Source organism: Prionailurus viverrinus, chromosome X, assembly GCF_022837055.1.
Source record: "Prionailurus viverrinus isolate Anna chromosome X, UM_Priviv_1.0, whole genome shotgun sequence".
NCBI classification, from domain to species: domain Eukaryota; kingdom Metazoa; phylum Chordata; class Mammalia; order Carnivora; family Felidae; genus Prionailurus; species Prionailurus viverrinus.
The window spans coordinates 105,003,894-105,025,832 of NC_062579.1; positions in this window are offsets into that span (position 1 = coordinate 105,003,894).

Below are 21,939 nucleotides of genomic sequence, written 5' to 3' on the forward strand. Positions count from 1 at the left end.
CTTATTTGACTCCCAGAACCCTTTTTCATGTATACCCGGTAATAACCCACAGAACTAGTATTCTGCAAACATTCCTTGGAACACACCGCCTTTAACCATTTCTATAGCTATCAGTATCGTTTTGTTGCTCCCAAGCCTAGTTATCTTCAGTTGTTTCAAGGGTGTTATGAAAAATTCTTTACGTATATACATTTTTTTTTATATAACACACACATCATTTTAAGGAGGTGAGGGGGTCACCAATCGAGATAATTTATCAGTCGTTCAGTGATTCTCAACCTCTTTGAATTTTCCTTATAATCACACACGCATATTGCTACTTATATAAACATTGTATAATCGTGGTAAGGACTCAAATTCCTGTAGCCTAGTTCCTTGTTATAAAATACAAGAAGTAGGACACTCAAGTATTTTCCCTTTATGAAGACACCAGTCATTCTTTCCCTAAACTAGGAGTAGGGAAAGTGTATTTTGTTCTATTCCACTGAAGTTCTCGGAAGTGATGTTGAAAATAAGTATTTCGGGGGCAAGTACTCTGGGCCTAATTGGTCCTGTTCTAGGCTTAATGGAAACTAGTAAAGACATGAATCCGTGAGTCCGGTTCATAAGGAGTTTATAGTATCGTTAGTTAAACAAGAGTTGGGAAATAAATGGAGAACAATGCAAGAGAGTTTGTAATTAAGTGCCAAAGCATATCACGTGCTACAGCCAGGACGTATCTTTAATTCCTGTCATCCAGGTCCCTGTATGATGCTGCTATAAGTGTGGGGTTAAAATTGACATCCCAGTAGCAATAAACATGTAACACAGGAGGAGTCTGAATGTAGAGATGAAAAATACGGAATGTAATGGCTTCTCTTTTCTCTCTTGTGGACTTGCATTCAAACCAGAACAGTGCCTTAGAATGGATGTGCCCAACTGCTCTGTATCTATGCAATATTTTAATAAAGTGGAAATGTGTATGCTCTTCCTGCTTCAATCACATTAACTGATGGTTTGAACAACTCAGAAGCACTTCCGACAGCTATGGCAGCAAGTGCCACAGTTGACTGCTGCTCCCACCCAAAGGTGGGATCACTTTACTCCCTGCGGCCGTGGTGCCGGCTTCATGCATCATTCTGAGCATTTCCGACAGGCAAGTTTAGCTAGTAGGCTTAGTTGTGATCATAGTGTGAGCCACATCCTCCCCCTCATCTGTAGCATACACACATAGCCGGGTTTTGCAGGGTAGAGAACATCCGTTACCTGTTGCCTTGTGATACTGTCCCATATGTAACACACACCAATAAGTACTTGTGACATCAAATCAAGAAATATGTGAAATCTTGGAAACAGACATCCTAGTTAGAACATTGTGTGGATGTGTCTGATGAAATTTCTGAACATTTCAGAAAGGTAAGGGCAAAATATCTACCTACTATGAAGGACAAAAACCAGTACCCATCTCAGCAGTGCTAAGAAGATTAAATGAGAGATGTATTGTTCAGGCCTTACACAGGATAAGCTTTCAATAAATATTCAGGATATGTCATTCATTCATTCATTCATTCATTCGTTTATGTGTTTATTTTTGGGAGAGTGCAAGTGGGGGAGGGGCAGAGAGAGAGAGAGAGAGAGAGAGAGAGAGAGAGAAGCCCAAGCAGGCTCCACACTGTCAGTGCAGAGTCCAATGCAGGGCTCGGGCCCATGAACCATGAGATCATGACCTGAGCCAAAATCAAGAGTCAGACACTTAACTGCCTGAGCCACCCAGGTGCCCCAGGATACTGTCTTTTAATTCTTTGCTGTTTAATTATAAAAAACATTTCAGTTGTTGATTTTCCTCTAAATATGGTTTTAGTCCTAGTCACATTCTATAGTTTTATATATAATGTCTGCATTAGGATTTTCTAGAGAAAAAACCAATTATATATATATATATATATATATATATATATAAAGAAAGAGAGAGAGAGATTATAGGAATTGGCTCATGCAGTTATGAAGATTGGGAAGTCCCATAATCTATCTGCCAGCTGGAGAGGCAGGAAGGCTGGTGGTATAATTCAGCCCGGGTTGGAACATGTAAGAACCAGGGGAGCCGATGGTGTAACTCCCAGTCCTAAGTGGAAGGCCTGGGAACCGGGGGGTTGCAGGTGTAAGTCCCAGAGTCTGAGAATAGGAGAAGCAGAAGCTTTTAATGGTCAAGAGCAAGAAAAGATGGACATCCTAGCTCAAGAACAGAGCAAGGGAATTCACTCTTCTTCACCTGTTTGTTCTATTCAGGCCCTCAAGATTGGATGCTTGTCCGTGCACTTGGTGAGTGCAGAACGCTTTACTCAGTCACTGTGTCAAATGTGGATCTCTTCTGGTAACACCCTCATGGACAGGCCCAGAAGTGATGTTTTGCCAGCTATCCAGGCATCCCTTAGTCAAGTTGACATGTTGAGTTAATCATCCCATCGTTACGACTGATGATTTCAAAATTATTTGTTACTGCACTTTTCGTTACAAGTCCCCTTGATCCAAAGCTATACGATACTGCAGTGTTCCTTTTACCTTTTGGTTTTGCCCCATTGAGACTAGAAAATGAGGTTCATTCTATTTCTGCTTTTAAAGTTCATTTTAGACTTCTAAAAAATTTAAGCTTCTGTGTGATAAAATTTGGGAGGTATCCCAAAGCCCTAGACAATCAGGATCCTGGATGTAAGGCACACATTTAGAATACAGTCTCGGACCTCTCCATTACTTTAATGTCTTTGGGGGCGTTCTTGGTGTTTGTGAAGGGAGCAGTGACACAGAAGAGATTGGTTTCCTCCTCATTCTGCCTCCCTTCATTTTTGCACTCCTTGTTCCCTCGGTAAGAAGTGGTTTTGGGAATACGTTCTGGGTGTTATATAGCAGTTGTTAATAGCTGCCCAGCTGTCAAGGCCGGCAGTGCAAGCAGGAGGCCAAATGACCTAGGAGAGACCTAGAGTCTCCATACCCAGCCGAGAATCTGAGCACGCCATAGTGGTCTATCCCCCTGAAAGCAGAGAGCCTGCACTGGATGCCTTGAGGTGTTTGCGACTGTGGCCCTGCTGAATCAGCGGGGATTGCTTCAGAGTGTGCCGACGAGGCTACCCAGGTTCAAGTCCAGGCAATCGGGACACACAGGTGAATCGGCCCCTAGTGGCTCACTGGCAGGTTGTGAAGCCTGCTGTCATTTCTAGCCTAGGGATATGGGCTGAATCATCTCGTCCATAACCAAAGCTCACACTTAAACCCTGGGCAGCCCCGGCTTCTTTTCTAGTCCCTCTGTAACAGATGTGGAACACATGTGCAGACAGCTCACCTCCTAGCCTCTCCTTAGCATTAATCAGTGTACTCCGCCCCTTCCTTCCCCCCCACTCCCCGTCGCCTGCCCCGAGTTCTGGAATTTTAACTACTGGGACTGAAGGGTGGTCGTAGATTCTTTTCTCACCGGTGTGATGACGGGTAAGTTATTCTCTCTTCAGCTTTTCCATCTTGGTTTGCCAGACAGGACTTCTCAGAGGTCTAGCAAGGCCTAAGTTCACATTTTTTGAGGATCCAAAGATAACGAAAATACTCATCTTTCCTCTGGGTGAGCGGAACCCATCACAATCCCTGATACACATGAAACACTGATTTTCAACACTGAAATTTTATCTTCAAGGATTACCTGGAAACCTGATTCATGTATTAGAAAACCAGTTTACGTTCAAAAGATACAGAACTACTGAGTCACTGAAGAATTTCTCGAGATTTTTACTCGAAGTGAACAATGGGAGTAGTTTGTGTTGAATGTACGCAGTCACCGCGGCACTCAGAATGTCCTTTCAACAGGGCCATGGCGGATTCCATCCGTGACCCTCGCTCTCCTGGACACTCCCACCACTGTCCTCACCTTTCAACATGGCTTGCATTTTGAAGTGCTACATGCCATGGAAGAAAGTCCAGGATGAATAATACTCTGTACCTCATTCCAGGCTTTTCCATATTCCTTAAACTACTCCCCTTGTCTTACTGCCTTTCAAAACAAAATCCCTGTTCTCTTAGTTTTACCAAAGCCCCCGCTCTGACTCCCACCTAAACTGACCCAGAGCTCAAGCGTCTAGAGAAGACAAAACAGTGAAATAGAGAAACCTAACCACCCCTCTGAATGCAACTTCCACCTTATCCTTCCACCACTCCAGCTGCCGAAGAACTACAAGAAGTTGAATAAATCTCTCTGTTGTGTCCACGACACCTTCCATGCGAGTGGTAAGTCCAAACCAGGATGCTCCTTCTAGCCACCTCAATCTTCAAGTTCCATTCTGATCTCCTTGATGCACTGAGTTCTGGCAATAGTGTCTCCAAACTTTGGAATCTGGTTTTTCCCCTTAGAGGGCGTGTCTTAACTTTCTCATGCCCCTACAGTCTGATTTACCTTTTCAAAGTCCCCTGGGATTAAAAACATCAACGAGTTGTTGGATTAATACAGCCGTACCAAGACCTTACCCCATACACAAGGGAGGGGTCACCCCTATTGGTAACGGTGGGACTGAAAGTCAATTCTTCCACGTGATGCCAGACAGCCTCTTAGTACAAGTCATTTGCTCATAGTAAAGGTGCATGTTGCTACAGGATTTAGTTTTTGAACATCTTTAGTATGGAGAAGTGGGTTCGTCCTCAAGAAAACGGCTCTCTCCTTGTTTCTCTGCTAAAAGCCGTTGGCTGTTGGTAGTCTGAACCCATTTGCCATTTTGGTTTTCTCATAGGGGCACTTCCATTGCCCCAAAGGGGTGTTGCTCACCAGAACTTTATCTCTGAAGCCTCGGGGAGCCCTCTGCATTTCACTTTACAAAAGTCATTCAGGTTTCCCTTTCTTCTCTGTACCTGATAATGTGATGACCTAGTTCCCTCAAGGAGTAAACGATCCATGGTTTCAAGTGGGCTTGTAGCATTTGAGTGTCTTTTGATTTGAAACCTCATCACATAAACTTGTACAGAGGTAGTCTGCTTCTTGGTCATGGCCTAAGGAGTGGTTCCTGGGATAAGTATACTTGATTGGATCTCTATGTGATTCAGGGACTTAGTAATTCTCCCGATATCAAGCATATGCCGTTTGGAGCCTCTTCCTTGAGGCAGTGTGCAGGTATATGCCTTCTTAGGCATTCAGGAATAGTAGGGTCAGGCTGCCAGCCTGGACACCTGGGCACCCAGTGTTGTCTACAGGTGCCCATTAGGATTCTAGCCTGGAAAGGGTAAGTTTCACTATAAGACGTGACACGAAGCAGACCTGGGAATAAGTTTACATTCAAAGTGAGATAAGGGGCGCCTGGGTGGCTCAGTCGGTTAAGCGACCGACTTCAGCTCAGGTCATGCTCTCGCGGTCTGTGAGTTCGAGCCCCGCATTGGGCTCTGTGCTCACAGCTCGGAGCCTGGAGCCTGCTTCTGATTCTGTGTCTCCCTCTCTCTCTCTGCCCCTCCCCCTCTCGTGCTCTGCCTCTACCTGTCCTAAATAAATAAACATTAATTTTTTTTTTTAAAAGGACTGCTACCAGTCTCGGTTGGTGTGGAGGTTGGGGGGGGGGGGGAGAAGTGCGCCTGCACCTTAGAGCTGACTTGGGGGCCTGAGCACCCTTCCCAAGGGGCAGTGGGCTCTCATCTCTACCTCCTCTGTTTACACTCAGTGACCAGGTCCTTTACAGAAATCACATCGCACTGGATAATTGAGGAATGAAACGGGGAAGGAGCAAAGCATTGATTGCAAACGGCTTAGTAGTGGGCAAAGGTGGCAGGATAAATTCTATTAAAACAAGTGATCGTGGAAATCATTGACTCTCAGTGGGATGGAACATTCTGTGGAACAGATTCTGGTGGCAGAGAATGAATCTGCTCATATGCAGATTCAGACTGGTCAAAATTCAAGCCCTGCTTCAGCTCGCATTTCTGTAGCAGGATCAGGCACTGGACACGGCTCCTAAGCTATAAGTCTAGTGTGCAGTTACCTTCAGGCCCAACTGTGTGTGAGCAGGGAGCAAGTGAGACACCACAGCATTGCATGCATGCACAGTCTGATGTGGTACATTCCTGGCTGTACGTCTTCTCTGGTTACATGGCCGCATCCCGGGTTTGACGTTAAATTATTCCGTTTAAAAACGCATCATGAATGCCTGCTATGTATATCATAAAATGAAATGTGAATGTTACGGTGAGAACTTCATACTGAGAGCTGTCATACGCTTTTGAAAAGTAAAAAGTTTTATCACTGAATACAGAAGAAAGTTTGCGGCAAAAAGAAACAAGGGACAGTTTTTTCTATTTATATGTATTTTTAATATCAAAGTATAATTGACATAGAATGTTATATTAGTTTCAGGTGTACAACATAGTCAACAATTCTATACAATATTCAGTGCTCACCATAAGTGTAGTCCCCGAACAACGTTATATTACAATATACTATTGACTATATTCTTTATGCTGTACTTTTCATCTACATGACTTATTTTTTTTATAACTGTACATTTGTATCTCTTATTCCCTGTCATCTATTTTGCCCATCTTCCCATCTTCCATTCTTCTGGCAACCACCAGTTTATTCTCTGTATTTAAGAGTCTGTTTTTGTTTGTTTGTTCATTTTAGATCCCACATGTAAGTGCAAATCATGTGATATTTTGTCTAAAAATCATATGGTATTTTGTCTTTGTCTGACTTACTTCACTTAGCAGAATTCCCTATAGGTTCATCCATGTTGTCACAAATGGCAAGATAGCATTCTTTTTTATGGCTGGGTAATATTCCAGTGTGTGTGTGTGTGTGTGTGTGTGTGTGTGTGTGTGAGAGAGAGAGAGAGAGAGACAGAGAGAGAGACAGAGAGAGAGAGAGATCTTTATCCATTCATCTGTTGGTGGACACTTGGGCTGCTTCCATAACTTGGCTATTGTAGACAATGCTGCATTAAACATAGGGGTGCATATATCTTTTTGAATTAGTGTTTTTGTTTTCTTTGGATAAATAACCAGTAGTGGAATTACTGAATCGTATGCTATTTCTATGTTTAATTTTTTTGAGGAACCTCCACACTGTTTTCCACAGTGGCTGTATCAATTTACGTTCCCACCAATAGCGTACCAGGGTTTTCTGTTCTCCACATCCTCGCCAACACTTGTTATTTCTTGTCTTTTTGATACTAGCCATTCTGACTGGTGGGAGATGGAATCTCATCATGGTTTTTATTTACATTTCCCTGATGATTAGTGATGCTGAGCATCTTTTCACGTGTCTACATACAGCCATCTGTATGTCTTCTTTGGGAAAATGTCTATTTAAGCCTCCTGCCCATTTTTTAATCAGACTGGTTTTTTGGTGTTGAGTTGTATAAGTTCTGTATATTTTTAGATATTAGCTCCTCATCAGATATATCATTTGCAAATATCTTCTCCCATTTAGTATGTTGCCTTGTTGTTTTGTTGATGGTTTCCTTTGCTGTGCAGAAGCTTTTTATTTTGGTGTAGTCCCAGTAGTTTATGTTTGCTTTTGTTTCCCTTGCCCAAGGAGACAGATCCATAAATATATTGCTAAGGCTGATGTCCCAGAAATAACTGCCTATGTTTTCTTTTAGGAGTTTTATGGTTTCAGGTCTCACATTTAGGTATTTAATCCATTTTGAGTTTATTCTCATGTATGATGTAAGAAAATAGTCTGTTTATATGTTTATATTCATCTCCTGGAAAAGTTTAAAACATGTTTTTATTTTTTATGATGCATGCAAACACAATAAAACGCAAATGTTTGTGTTTGTGTTTTATTTGTGTTGGGTTTTGTTACCAGCAATTACATATCATACTTACTAACCTACTATGAGTATGTTTGTTTTCTAAATATATATATATATATATATATATATATTTATGTGTTTGTTTATATTATATTTTATATTTTCATATGTTGTTTTTAACTCCCAACAAACAAGAGTCCAGGGCCACGTGGCTTTCCAGAGGAATCCTACCAAACATTTAAAGAAGAGTAAACACCTATTCTTTTGAAGCTGTTCCAAAAAATAGAATGGGAAGGAAAACTTCCAAACTCATTCTACAAGGCCAGCATTACCTTGATTCCAAAACCAGACAAAAACCCCACTAAAAAGGAGAACTATAGACCAATTTCCCTGATGGACATGGATGCAAAAATTCTCAACAAGATACAGCAAACCAGATCCAACAATACATTAAGAGAATTATTCACCACAATCAAGTGGGATTTATACCTGGGATGCAGGGCTGGTTCAATATGTGCAAGTCAATCAATGTGATACATCACATTAATAAATGAAAGGATAAGAACCACATAATCCTCTCAATAGATGCAGAGAAAGCATTTGACAAATACAGCATCCTTTCTTGATTAAAAACCCTTAAGAAAGTAGGGATGGAAGAAACACACCTCAACATCATAAAAGCCATATATGAAAGACCCATGGCTAATATCATCCTCAATGGGGAAAACCTGAGAGCTTTCCCCCCTAAGGTCAGGAACATGACAAGGATGTCCACCCTCACCACTGTTGTTTAACATAGTGTTGAAAGTCCTGGCTTCAGCAATCAGACAACAAAAAGAAGTAAAAGGCATCCACATCGGCAAGGAAGAAGTCAAACTTTCACTCTTTGCAGATAACATGATACACTATGCGGAAAACCCAAAAGACTCCACAAAAAAAACTGCTAGAACTGATACATGAATTCAGCAAAGTTGCAGGATATAAAATCAATGTACAGAAATCAGTTGCATTTCTATACACTAATAATGAAGCAGAAGAAAGAGAAATCAAGGAGTCGATCCCATTTACAACTGCACCAAAAAACGTAGAATACCTAGGAATAAACCTAACCAAAGAGGTGACAAATATATACACTGAAAATTATAGAAAGTTTATGAAAGAAAGTGAAGAAGACACACAAAAAAATGGAAAAACATTCCATGCTCATGGATTGAAAGAATGAATATTTAAAATGTTGACACTACCCAAAGCAATCTACATATTCAATGCAATCCCTATCAAAATAACACTAGCATTCTTCACAGAGCAAGAACAAACAATTCTAAAATTTGTATGGAACAAGTAAAGACCTTGAATAGCCAAGGCAATGTTGAAAAAGAAAACCAAAGCTGGATGCATCACAATTCTGGACTTCAAGCTGTATTACAAAGCTCTAATCATCAAGACAATATGGTACTGACACAAAGCAGACACATAGATCAATGGAACTGAACAGAGAACTCAGAAGTGGACCTACCAACGTATGACCAACTAATCTTCGACAAAACAGGAAAGAGTATCCAATGGAAAAAAAGACAGTCTCTTCAGCAAATGGTAGTGGGAAAACTGGACAGCAACACGCAGAAGAATGAACCTGGACCACTTTCTTACACCAGACACAGAAATAAACTCAAAATGGATAAAGGATTTAAACGTAAGACAGGAGGCCATCAAAATCCCAGAGGAGAAAACAGGCAACAACCTCTTTGACCTCAGCTGCAGCAACTTCTTGACATGTCTTTGGAGGCAAGGGAAACAAAAGCAAAAATGAACTTTTGGGACCTCATCAACATGAAAAGCTTCTGCACAGTGAAGGAAACAATCAGCAAACCTAAAAGGCAACCGACAGAATGGGAGAAGATATTTGCAAATGACGTATTCAATAAAGGGTTAGTATCCAAAATCTATAAAGAACTTACCAAACTCAATACCCAAAGAACAAATAATCCCGTGAAGAAATGGGCAGAAGACATGAATAGACACTTTTCCAAAGAAGACCTCCAGATGGCCAACAGACACATGAAAAGATGCTCAACGTCACTTATCATCAGGGAAATACAAATCAAAACCACATTGAGATACCTCCTCAACCTGTCAGAATGGCTAACATTAACAACTCAGGCAACAACAGATGTTGGTGAGGATGCGGAGAAAGGGGAACCCTTTTGCATTGTTGGTGGGAATGCAAGCTGGTGCAGCCACTCCGGAAAACAGTATGGAGGTTCCTCAAAAAATTAAAAATAGAACTACCCTATGATTCAGCAATTGTACTATTAGGTATTTATCCAAAGGATATAAAAATGCTGATTCGAAGGGGGACATGCATCCCAATGTTTATAGCAGCACTATCCACAGTAGTCAAAGCATGGAAAGAGCCCAAATGTCCATCGACTGATGAATGGATAAAGAAGATGTGGCATACATATACAATGGAATATTACTCGGTGATCAAAAAGAATGAAATCTTGGCATTTCCAACAATGTCGATGGAACTGGACTGTAGTATGCTAACTGAGCAAAGTCAGTCAGTCAGAGAAAATATCAGATGATTCCACTCATATGTGGAATTTAAGAAACAAACAGGTGAACATAGAGGAAGTGAAGCAAAAAACAGAGAGACAAACCATAAGAGACTTTTAAATGCAGACAACAAACTGAGGGTTGCTGGTGAGGTGTTGGGTGGGGTGATGGGCTACATGGGCGACGGGCATTAAGGAGGGCACTTGTTGGGGTGAGCCCTGGGTGTTCTATGTAAGTGATGAATCACTAAATTCTATTCCTGAAATCATTATTACACTATGTGTTAACTAACTCAGATTTAAATTAAAAAATTTTAAAGTTAAAAAACATTTTTTTAAGATTTTGTTTTTAAATAATCTCTACACCCAATGTGGCGTTTGAACTTACAACCCTGACATCAAGAGTTGCATGCTCTATCAACTGAGCCAGCCAGGCACCCCTGCTTTCTAGATGTATTTTAAATGTAATTCTGTTTTCACTGAGTTGATTTGTGCTACAGTTTTTTTCTAAAAGAGAATGGAAAAATTTGTTTTTTTTAAGTTTATTTTTTATTTTGAGAGAGCAAGAGAGAGAGAGAGCAGAGGAGGGGCAGACAGAAAGGGAGAGAGAGAGAATCCCAAGCAGGTTCCATGTTGCCAGTGCAGAGCCTGATGTGGGGCTGGAACTCATGAACTGTGAGATCATGACCTGAGCCAAAACCAAATGTCGGATGCTTAACGGACTGAGCCACCCAGGCGCACTGGAAAATTTTATTTTTATTAAAAAAAATTTTTTTAACGTTTATTTATTTTTGAGAGACAGAGAGAGACAGAGAACAAGCAGGGGAGGAACAGAGAAACTGTCAGCGCAAAGCCCGATGCGGGGCTTGAACCCACGAGCCTTGAGATCATGACCTGAGTCGAAGTCAGTTGCTTAACCGACTGAGCCACCCAGGTGCCCTGGAAAATTTTATTTTTAAACTATAGCAATTCAGGAGATTGTTTTATTTTAAATGTTTAGCACCAAACAAATGCATCCACATTTACTTTTTAAAATGACTTCCAGGGGCGCCTGGGTGGCTCAGTCGGTTAAGTGTCCGACTCTGGCTCAGGTCACGATCTCGCGGTCTGTGAGTTCGAGCCCCGCGTCGGGCTCTGTGCTGACAGCTCAGAGCCTGGAGCCTGTTTCCGATTCTGTGTCTCCCTCTCTCCCTGACCCTCCCCCGTTCATGCTCTGTCTCTCTCTGTCTTAAAAAAAATAAATAAACGTTAAAAAAAAATTAAAAAAAAAATGACCTCTATGAGTATGTTAATGTTCAGAGCGAGACAGCATGTATGGATGGCGTTTGAAATAAGGTGAGGGTTCAGTGTTCAATACCAGGCTTAGGGACCTGACTGGTGGACTAGTCAGAGGGTGCAGCATTACTTCTGCAGGTGACCACTGGAGCGAAATTAAGATCCAGGTTGAAAGCGGAAGCCTGAGGATGACCGTTTGTTCATTGTACTACAAAAGCAGGCAACTCTCGCTGGGAAAAGGTTATGGTTCAGTACGAGACACCAAGTTCAGTACGATGAGTGCTGAAATAAGGCTGTCCTCGGTGTCAGCCCTGAAGGTGTCTGTAGGAATGAAGTTGAGGTTCACCGGGCAGGTTAAGCAATTAGATGGCCTCTCAGAAAAGGATTGTTTCAGTTTAACACGAGGATGGTGACAAATGCCACAGTGAGTTTGTTCCTGAGTGTGAGACGAAGAGCATCCAAGCTGACTGGTGGGTGAGGTTGGGTTTGGTGTGCAACAACAAGAAAGAAGATCCCTGGGGGAATAAAGTTTAGTGTGACACAACAACCATGGACTTGACGGCTGGAGTAAGGCAAAGGCTTTGAGTGTGACCACAAGCTGGAAGGTCACTGCAGGCATAGGATAACATTCGGTGTGACACAGCAACCAAGAAAATGGCTGAGAGATTATGGTGAAGGATCAGAGTGTGACAATAGTGTGAAGAGTGGCGACTGGAATACGGTTAATGTTCAGCGTGAGTTGGTGACTGTAGAGACAACCCCTGAATTAAGGTGATTCCAAGTGCACAACAGAAAGCTGGGATGAGAGGCCCAGGTTTCCAGTTATGGGATGAATGTTATATGCATGGAAGGTACAGCATAGGGAACGTAGTCAGTGATATTGTAATAGAGCTTCATGGGGACAGATGGGAGCTACACTTGCGGTGAGCGCAGCGGGATGTATAGACTTGTCCAATCATTATGTTGTACACCTGAAACTAATGTAACATTGTATGTCAACTAGACTTCAATTAAAAATAAAGAGAGATAGAGTTCTTGGCGTGCCTGGGTGGCTCAGTCAGTTAAACGTCTGACTCTTGGTTTTGGTTCAGGTCATGAGGTCAGGCCCCTCGTCTGGCTCCTCGCTATCAGCTTGGGAGCCTGCTTAGGATTCTCGCTCTCCTCTCTCTCTGCCCATATGCTCACTTGCATGCGCGCTCTTGCTCTCAAAATAAGTAAGTAACCATTAAAAAAAAAAAAAGAGTTCTGGAACTAGAAGAAATAATTCGAGTAATACATAAGCTATGCTTAAAATGAATACAAAGCTAGGAATTGGGTGTTGGAGTAAAGTTACAGTCAATGTGAGGAATGAAGGTTCAGCATGATGCTCAGGCATGTTGACGACAGTTATAACAGAAGGTCAGAACGAGATGACAAACCTGAAATATGATTAGTGCTCCACATGTGGCAATTTGTCTGAAGACATCTGCTGGAATAAGGGCAAGGTTCAGTGTGCAACACTAAACAAGTGGGTGAATTACAAAAGTGTTTAAGCTTCAGTGTGAGGCAACAAGCATAAAATGCTTGCTGGAAAAACGTTAGGGTTCAGTCTAAGAAAACAAATGTGAAGATCCTCTGGAGGAAGGACATGTTTGGTGTGAGACTACAGTTACAAAAAGGACCACTGGAAGATGGGTAAGGTTGATTGTGAGGCATCAAACATGAAGCTGACACCCTCCCCCCCCACTATCAGGCTGTTGTTCAGTGGGAGTCCGCAGACCTGAAGACGACCACTGGGGTAAGTGTCATAAGATTGAACAGTGTCAGGGTCATGATTGCTTGAATAAGATTATGCTTGAGTGAGGGACAACAAGTGTAGTGGTGGCCATAGGAATTAGATTAAAGATCCTTATGAGACAACCAACATGATGGGGACTGCTGGAACAAGGTGAAGATTCAGTATGATACAAGGTTCTCCACCAGTACTCTTCTTGCTTGTGTTGGCTTGGTGATATCAAGCATTCAGTTGATCGCTGGAGTAAAGTGAATAAACAGTCTGCAACAAAAGCATCAAGAGGACACTGGAATACCTTTGAGGTTCAGTGAGGGGCAACCAGGATGAAGATGAGAGCCGAGGTACAGTTAGGGTTCACCAAGCCAACACAAGCAAGAAGAGTACTGGTGGAGAACGGCTGGAGTTCAGTGTGACCCAACAACCATTAACGTCACTGGAATAAGGTTTGATTTAAGGTGTGTCCACAATCTAGAATATTACTGATGGACTAGGTCAAGATTCAGTATGGCACAACTACCAAGAAGATGTCTTTGAATAAGGACGACATGCAGGTGAGACAATCAGCCTGAAGATGGAGAGGACCACTGGAGTTGAATCAGCATCGTGTCAGATAATAACTAGGTGAATGACCACCAGATTAAGCTGAAGTTGTATGCATGACCACAGCATGATGATGAAGGCTGAAGTAAGGCAATTGTTCAGTGTGAGACATTAGGTATGAAGACAGCTACTTCAAAGGGTCATATGGCAGTGTGGGCCAAGAACAAAGATGACTGCCACGATAAGATTGTTTCAGGGTGAGGCAACCACATAGTGTTGGCTCCTGAATAAGACTCCTAAATAATAAACTTTGGTGGGAAATAGCAAACATGATGAGAAAGGCAGCAATAAGGTGAAGGTTTGATGTAACACGAGAGGCATGACAATGGCTGCTGGAATAATTTTAAGGTGCCATGTTAGACTATGGGCAACAAAATGGCCCCTAGAGAAGCTAAAGTTTTGGTGTGTGAACAACTAGCATGAAGATGGTGACAGAAACAAGGTGTAGCGTCAGCTATGATGATGAATGCTGGAATAATCAATCTCTTCTGTGAAAATGGAGGTGAGAGTAGTTACTTATCCCATAGGGTTTTTGAGAAGATGGAGTCAGATGAAATGCTGGGCACAGTTCTTGGTCCTGGTCAGGCTTTAAGTCATTGGGGGCTCTGGCTGTGTGCTCATTACCATCTCCTCCACAACCAGCAACAATGACTTGGTCATTTCCAACAAGTTAGTGCCTCTTCCAAAAGGACTGTTGCTGCTTGGGTACCTGTATCGGCTGGTTTAACGGGAATGCTTTTTCTTACAGGAAAGAATACACACAGCTACATTTTTTTCTCATGGCGAATGTCTCCCATCTGTGGTTGGAACCTAGGCTCCAAAAAAACAACCTAGTCACTAGGAGAACTGAGGATGGCACTTGAGGGTCAAGTACAGGCCTGAAATTTCCAGCAGGGGGCAGAGGGAAGGAGTGCCTTTCCCCATCCATATATATAATATATATATATATAATATATATATATTACGTTTATTTATTTTGAGAAAGACAGAGACAACACGAGTAGGGGAGAGGCAGAGAGAGACAGAGGGAGAGAGAGAATCCCAAGCAGGCTCCGTGCTGCCAGCACAGAACCCAACGCGGGGCTCAATCTCACAAACCAGGAGATCATGACCTGAGGGAAAATCAAGAGTCAGATGCTTAACTGACTGACCCACCCAGGTGCCCCCCACCTATAATTTTTTTTTAAATAGGGCTTCTCTTCTGTTGTTGGCACAGATCCTCACTTCACAAAGACCCTGAGAGAGGAAGCCACTTAGCATCCAAGGGGGACGTAGTGAAAAGAAGAAATTGGGTTTGTTGGGTCAATTGTTTGTTTGGTTGGTTGTTTATATTATTTTTTAAGTAGGCTCCACACCCGACATGGGGCTCAAACTCATGACCCCGAGATTAAGAGTCCCAGGCTCCATGACTGGGCTAGCCAGGTGCCCCATAGAGAGTACATTTAGAGAAGGGATGAAGCTGCCCTCTGAATGGGAGGCTACACAGGTTCCTTTGTGTACTAAGAACAGTCCTGTTCTCCCTCTGCTCCTTTCCCATCATACTTCCAGCTGGCATCTCTTAACTCTGCCCCCTCCGGTGAATTCCTTGCCCAGACATCAATTACTGCATCATCAGATGGAGAAGGGTCCAAGCAAAGTCTGACTCTGTGAGGCAACCTCTAGCAGAAGCTCATAGGTCTGCTCTTTGGAAATCTGCCAGTAACTAGGCTCTTCTGTGCCACTTAATGTAATAGTGTGGTAGAGACACCCAGACTTTCTGCCCAGTCTAGCTAGGGAGTTAAGGAAGCTTAACTACAAATTCACTAAAATGCTACCAGTATAATTCTAGGTAGGTGGATTTTCAGTGATCTTAAATCTGATTGTATACTTCTGAAGTCTCTAGACCTTTTACATTAGCACATATCACATCTATTGTTTGAACAGTCATTTCGAATAGAACAGAAATTTAGCATATCCAGCCTTTTTTTTTTTTTTTAAATTTTTTTTTTCAATTTTATTTATTTTGGGGACAGAGAGAGACAGAGCATGAACGGGGGAGGGGCAGAGAGAGAGGGAGACACAGAATCGGAAACAGGTTCCACGCTCTGAGCCATCAGCCCAGAGCCCGACGCGGGGCTCGAACTCCCGGACCGCGAGATCGTGACCTGGCTGAAGTCGGACGCTTAACCGACTGCGCCACCCAGGGGCCCCATATCCAGCCTTTTTATATGTTGTGCTTTTTCATCAATTACTAGCAAAAGTGCCTCCTCCAGAGGTAGTCCACAGGGTTTAAGTCAATGGCCTTGCCTTAAAGTTCCAATGACAATTCATTCTCTTTTCAATAAGGACAATAACAAGGAGAAAGAAAACACTTCGTTTGATGCGGAATACATCACTCCTAATTTATAGCAAATATTTTGTCCCGCCTAGAAGTCAACTCAAGAATGATCCAAGGAGCCAGACTTCATAAATTTGGAGGAGAGTAACCTTCCCCTTCCTTGCGTGAGTACTTTTCCACGTTTGGAGATTACCACCAATTAGAGTCACCCTTCTTGGACTCCTTTGCCCTTTTTAAACGCCTCTTCTCAGTGAGGTTGCTCATTAAACCAAATAACTCACAGATGTCTTCCCCCAGCCTACAATAAAGGCATTCAAGATGACAGGGTTTCTAAGGTAAGAGAAGTTTTATAGATATAGTTCACCTTCACAACTTTCTTGGTTGAGCAAATAAGCAACATTTTGGTCAAGAGCAGATTATAAATCTGGGTAATGACTGGCCCTTGGTCACCATCAAATCACCTGGTAAAAGAACTTGAGTGCCATGGCTCAGATAAACGGTTTGGGGTTACACTTTTTCTAAACATGTAAGGCCTCAGTATGTCACAGATAGAAAATAACAATGATCCCCACATTCCTAGATTTTTACATTATTTAATAAATTATGGTAAATGTTGGAATGTCAACGTGCTCTACAAAAGCGAGGTTGGGTGTTTGGTTTCTAACCAAATAGAAATTTAGGGGTTTGAATCTTAGGTGTGGGGCTGGCCTCATGAATGTACATCCTGTGCATTCAAACAAAGCCCGGGTTTGGTCTGAACCTTTGCTCTTGTTATCTTGAAATTCTTAATAGGTTTTGAATGAGAGACTTATCTGCATTTTGCACTGAAGCCCCGCAAATTATGTAGCTTTTCCTGACATCAGATGCATGATACCACCCTGGTGATCAAACCTGTGCATATAGAAAAAGAGAATAACCAGAGATGTCTGTTGAGAATGAAGGTCAAAGTCTCTTTGAGTGGAGTGCCTGGGTGGCTCAGTTGGTTAAGCGTCCGACTTCGACTCAGGTCACGATCCCATGGTTCGTGACTTCGAGCCCTGGGTCAGACTCTCTGCACTGACAGCTCAGACCTGGAACCTGCTTCGGATTCAGTGTTTCTCTCTCTCTCTCTCTCTCTCTCTCTCTCTCTCTCTCTCCCTCCCCTGCTTACACTGTGTTTCTCTCTCTCTCTCAAAAATAAACTTAAGAAAAATTTTTTAAAAAAGTCTCTTTGAGAACATTTTCTAATAGTTCATATTTGTATTTGGTCATCTCCACCCCCCACCCCTCAGTCTCTAATTGTCAAGTCTTCGCCTGATCTTCAATGATTTAATCACTGCTCAGAAAAGAAGTGACCTTATACAAGAAAAGACAGGGCAGAAAGCTTTCTGCCACTGTCAACTGTCAGGCACGGTCAGCACGCACAATATTCACATCCTGGGCAGTCCTCACAGGCGCTGGGTACTGAGCCACGTCAGCCTCCACATAACCAAGTTCACCGGGGCAGAACATGGCTCAGAGCAAGGAAAAGCCGGGGGTCCTGGGCCACCTCTTGTTTCACAGTAAGATTACAGAGTAAGATTACAGAAGTGTGGTTTCCAAAGAGAAGCCCATTTAATCCCTGAGGAAACTTGGTGCCCTTGGGAAAAAAGACAAACAAAGGAAATGATGATCAAGTCTGAAGAGCTTGGACGAGGAGGAGTGGGGGTGGGAGGTAGGGAGCGGGAAGATGGCTGGCTAGGAAGAAATGCTAAACCCAGGTTCGGGACGTTCTGCCCCGAAATGTGGATTAAGGATATGGGCTGCTAATCCCTTGACTATCTCCTGCATGCTGGGCACTTTACAAAGATAATCTCTCTTGATCCTTGCAACATTCCTCATAGCAAAGCATGATTCCCATTTTATGGCTGAGGAAACCCAGGCTTGAAGCTGAAGTTTTGTGGGAATGAGCCAAGGGGTTCCCAGACTCCAATACTGGAGGCCTGTAAGACATGCTTTGTGGTTCCAGCAATGTCTGCAAAGCAAGAAAATGGACCGTGTATCAAAGGTGAAGAATGCAGAGTAACACTGATGTATTTGTGACTTTGTTGGCCTATGCCTCCAAGACCCTTACCACATGCCTCCTCCACCGTGGCAGGAAAAGACGGGCAGACCACCCTCCCTGCTCTCCACTTGGTCCATGGGTCTCATCTTTTCCCTTTTTCCTACATGGAAACACCAAGTCGATATGTCTGTAACAGCAGCGCACACAGTGGACATAGGAACACAAACGAAGACTGGAAAAAATGTCACCGCACAGTACAAACACAGAGAAGGGGTTTCGACGCCGTCTTTAATGATGGCACATAGGACAGGAGAGAGGGGCTGCCCTCTGCCCAGCACCCCTCACCTCCTCCTACATAGGGAGGCACTTACTTGTTTGGCTGGTCTTGACAGCTCTGGTTCTGCTGTCTTCACATTACAAGCCCATAGGCTGACCAGTGCTGGACCTTTTCCATCAACAGTTCCTGAAAAAAGAGGACTGTTGGACATGCTATGTGCAGGTGACTGTCTCTATGTGCTATGTGCCCTAGAAGGCTGCACTTCATAGATTGCATTACCTGACCTCCTTTGCCTTCTCGCTGGTAGTTGGGTTTGGCCAATGGTAAGCAACGTCACGAAATCCAAGGATGGGAGGGGAGAGGCCAAGGTTCTTACTCCCTGCCTCCCTGCCTCCCTGCCTCCCTGCCTCTTACAACCCTGACTTGTCATTGTGTCTTTGGCAATGGCTATGTCCCTCCACAATTGTAGCTCCTGGTGAGTGGCCCTTCCTCCTATGAATCTATCATGATAGGAAGTGCATCAGTGACCGCTTAGGTGTGGGAGGTAGGAAAGCGTGGGAGGAAGAAATTACAAAGGGTGTGAGGAGGCCCGAGAGTGATGGATGAGCACAGTGATGGTTTCAAGAGGATATACATGACAACACTTATTAAATTATACACTTTAAATATGTTCTGTCAATTATACCTCCATAATGGTGTCTGATAAATGAAATGGACATTGTCTTTTATGCGGGACGCAATTTTTTTTTTTTTTTTCAGCCAGAGCAGGAAAGTTCTCTCCCTGTGCACAGACACTTCTGGCAGCCAGGCTAGAATTATTCTAAAACGGGTAACAGATCAAAGTGAAACACTAAGACTATAAAACTTCTGGGGTACCTGAGTGGCCAAGTCGGTTAAGGGTCTGACTTTGGCTCAGGTCATGATCTCACGGTCTGTGGGTTCGAGCCCTGCATCTGGCTCTGTGCTGACAGCTCAGAGCCTGAAGCCTGCTTTGGACTCTGTGTCTCCCTCTCTCTCTGCCCCTCCTCCACTCATGGTCTGTCTGTCTGTCTCTCTCTCTCTCAAAAATAAAATAAACATGAAAAAAATGTAAAAGAAGACTATAAAACTTCTAAAGTCAAGCATAGGAGAAGATCTTGGTAACTTTGGGACAGGCACAGGTTTCTCACACAGGACCAAAAACCATGAACCATAGGGAGAATACTGATCAAATACACTTTATCAGGATTAAAACCTTCTGGTCTTTGAAATTGTGGAGAGCAAGATGGAGTCACTGATGTTAAGCAGGAGCCTGTGTCAAGCGATGGCGTAACAGCTAAGGGCATGGAAGCTAACACCAGATATCGCAGAGACCAGCGCCAGCTGATGAGACCCTCAGAACTGATAACCAGCAGAGACAGAGGAGGTCTGCAGAGGCCCAAGACTGATTAAAAACCTTTAAAAAGAGGATTTTTTGCAGCAAACTGTCAGACTCCTCAGACACTGACCTCTCTATGTCTGACCACTTCAGAAGGGCAGCTGCTACCCAGGGCTCTGCCTGATCGATCTCTGAACAGACCTGAGATTTGTCACTGCTTGAACATAAATAAACAGTAAGCCCGGAGAGCTGGCCTGGACCAGACTGAGGCCTTATCTCAACTGTGTGCCTGCAGACTGATAACGTGTTTGGTTTGTGACCTTCCTACCCCCTGTTCTATCTTGTTTGTTGTGTGACTTGTGCTTTGCTTTGTGTGTGACATGTAAGAAACCAAGTTAAACACATGGTGAAGTGTCATTGAGTTGGGAATCCTGAACCTGCTTTATAATTATGTTAACCTTGCTTGGTGACTGAATAAAGCAGATGCCTTGGAAAGACACAAGTTGTGTGCATGCCTTCACTGCATGCTCAGGACAGAAGTATATTGCAAAGGTTATTGCTCTTCCGATTGAGCCAGCCAGGTACCCTGACAACCTAATTTTTAAAAGGGGGAAAAAGAGGGATGCCTAGGTGGCTCTGTCAGTTGAGCATCCATTTCTTGATTTTGGTTCAGGTTATGATCCCAGAGTCAGGGGATTGAGATCCCTGTTGGGCTCCACGCTGAGCCTGGAGTCTGATTAAGGTTCTCTCTCTCTCTCTCTCTCTCTCTCTCTCTCCTTCTGCCCCTCTCCTCTCCTCTCATGTGTTCTCTCTTTCTCTAAAGTAAAAAAATAAATGAAAAAAATAAGTAAAATAAAAGGTGGTAAAAGATTTGGATAGACACTTTACAAGAAAATAGATATTGAATAGCAAATCAGCATATGAACAGATACTTAGCATCATTAATCATAAGGGAAATGCAAAAGAAGACCACCGTGAAATATCAGTACACACCCCGTAGGATGGCTACAATTAAAAAGTGTTACTATTAAATGTAAGTGTTACTGATAAATGTAAGTGTTACTATTAAACGTAAGTCATGGAGTCCAGCCTATGTTCAAGGCTGTGGATTGCCCAAGAGAATGAATACCAGAAACAAATCTGTAATGACAGAAAACAGATCAGGGGTGGCCTGCGGATGGGTGTGGAGGGAAGGAGTGACTGGGAGAGGCACAAAAGAACTTTCTGTTATGATGGAATGTTCTATATCTTGACTGTGGTGATGGCTGCACAGATGTGTAACTTTAACAGAACTCCTCAAAATGTATACTTCATAGTGTTGCATTTTATTGTATGTTGATTACATCTCAAACAGAAATCTCTGAAAGATGGAAGCAAGGCTGCCTGGGGACCTTAGGACTTGAGGAAAGACATGGCAATGAGTTCTCCGGGTTGCTCCTTGCCTGCCACTTATCCCTACAGCGGCACTGGAGAAGTCTGAAACCCAGAACCGTCAACAAAGAAAAGCTTGCTCCCCCTGGGCCAAGGCCAGGAAAAGGGTGGCCTCACAGAATAGGACACCTTTTGGACAACACCCACCTTCCTTCAGCCAAAGTGCCCCTCTCATTTTCCCAGTGTCAGCGGGGTGGGTGGGGAGCTGACCCTCCGTCCCACCACTCTGATCCCCTCCTGGCCCTCTGCTTTCCCACTCAGTGTCAACTGCCACTTCTGTATCCAGCAAATACATCCTTCAGGAATGAGGTGAAACAAGGACATTCTCAGATGAAGGAAATCTAAGAGAATTGGTTGCCAACAGACCTACGCTTAAAGAATGGCTACCGGGAGTCCCCTAAAACCAGAAAGGAAATGGTAACATAAGGAGGATGGGCCTCCAGGCAAGAAGACAGACTGATGGAGTGAGAAAAAGTAGCAGTAAATAGGATAGAAGCACTGTCTCCTCATGAGTTTTTAAGATCCTATTTTATGGTTAAAGCAAAAACTATAGCATCAGCTGATGTGGGTTCAATGTACATA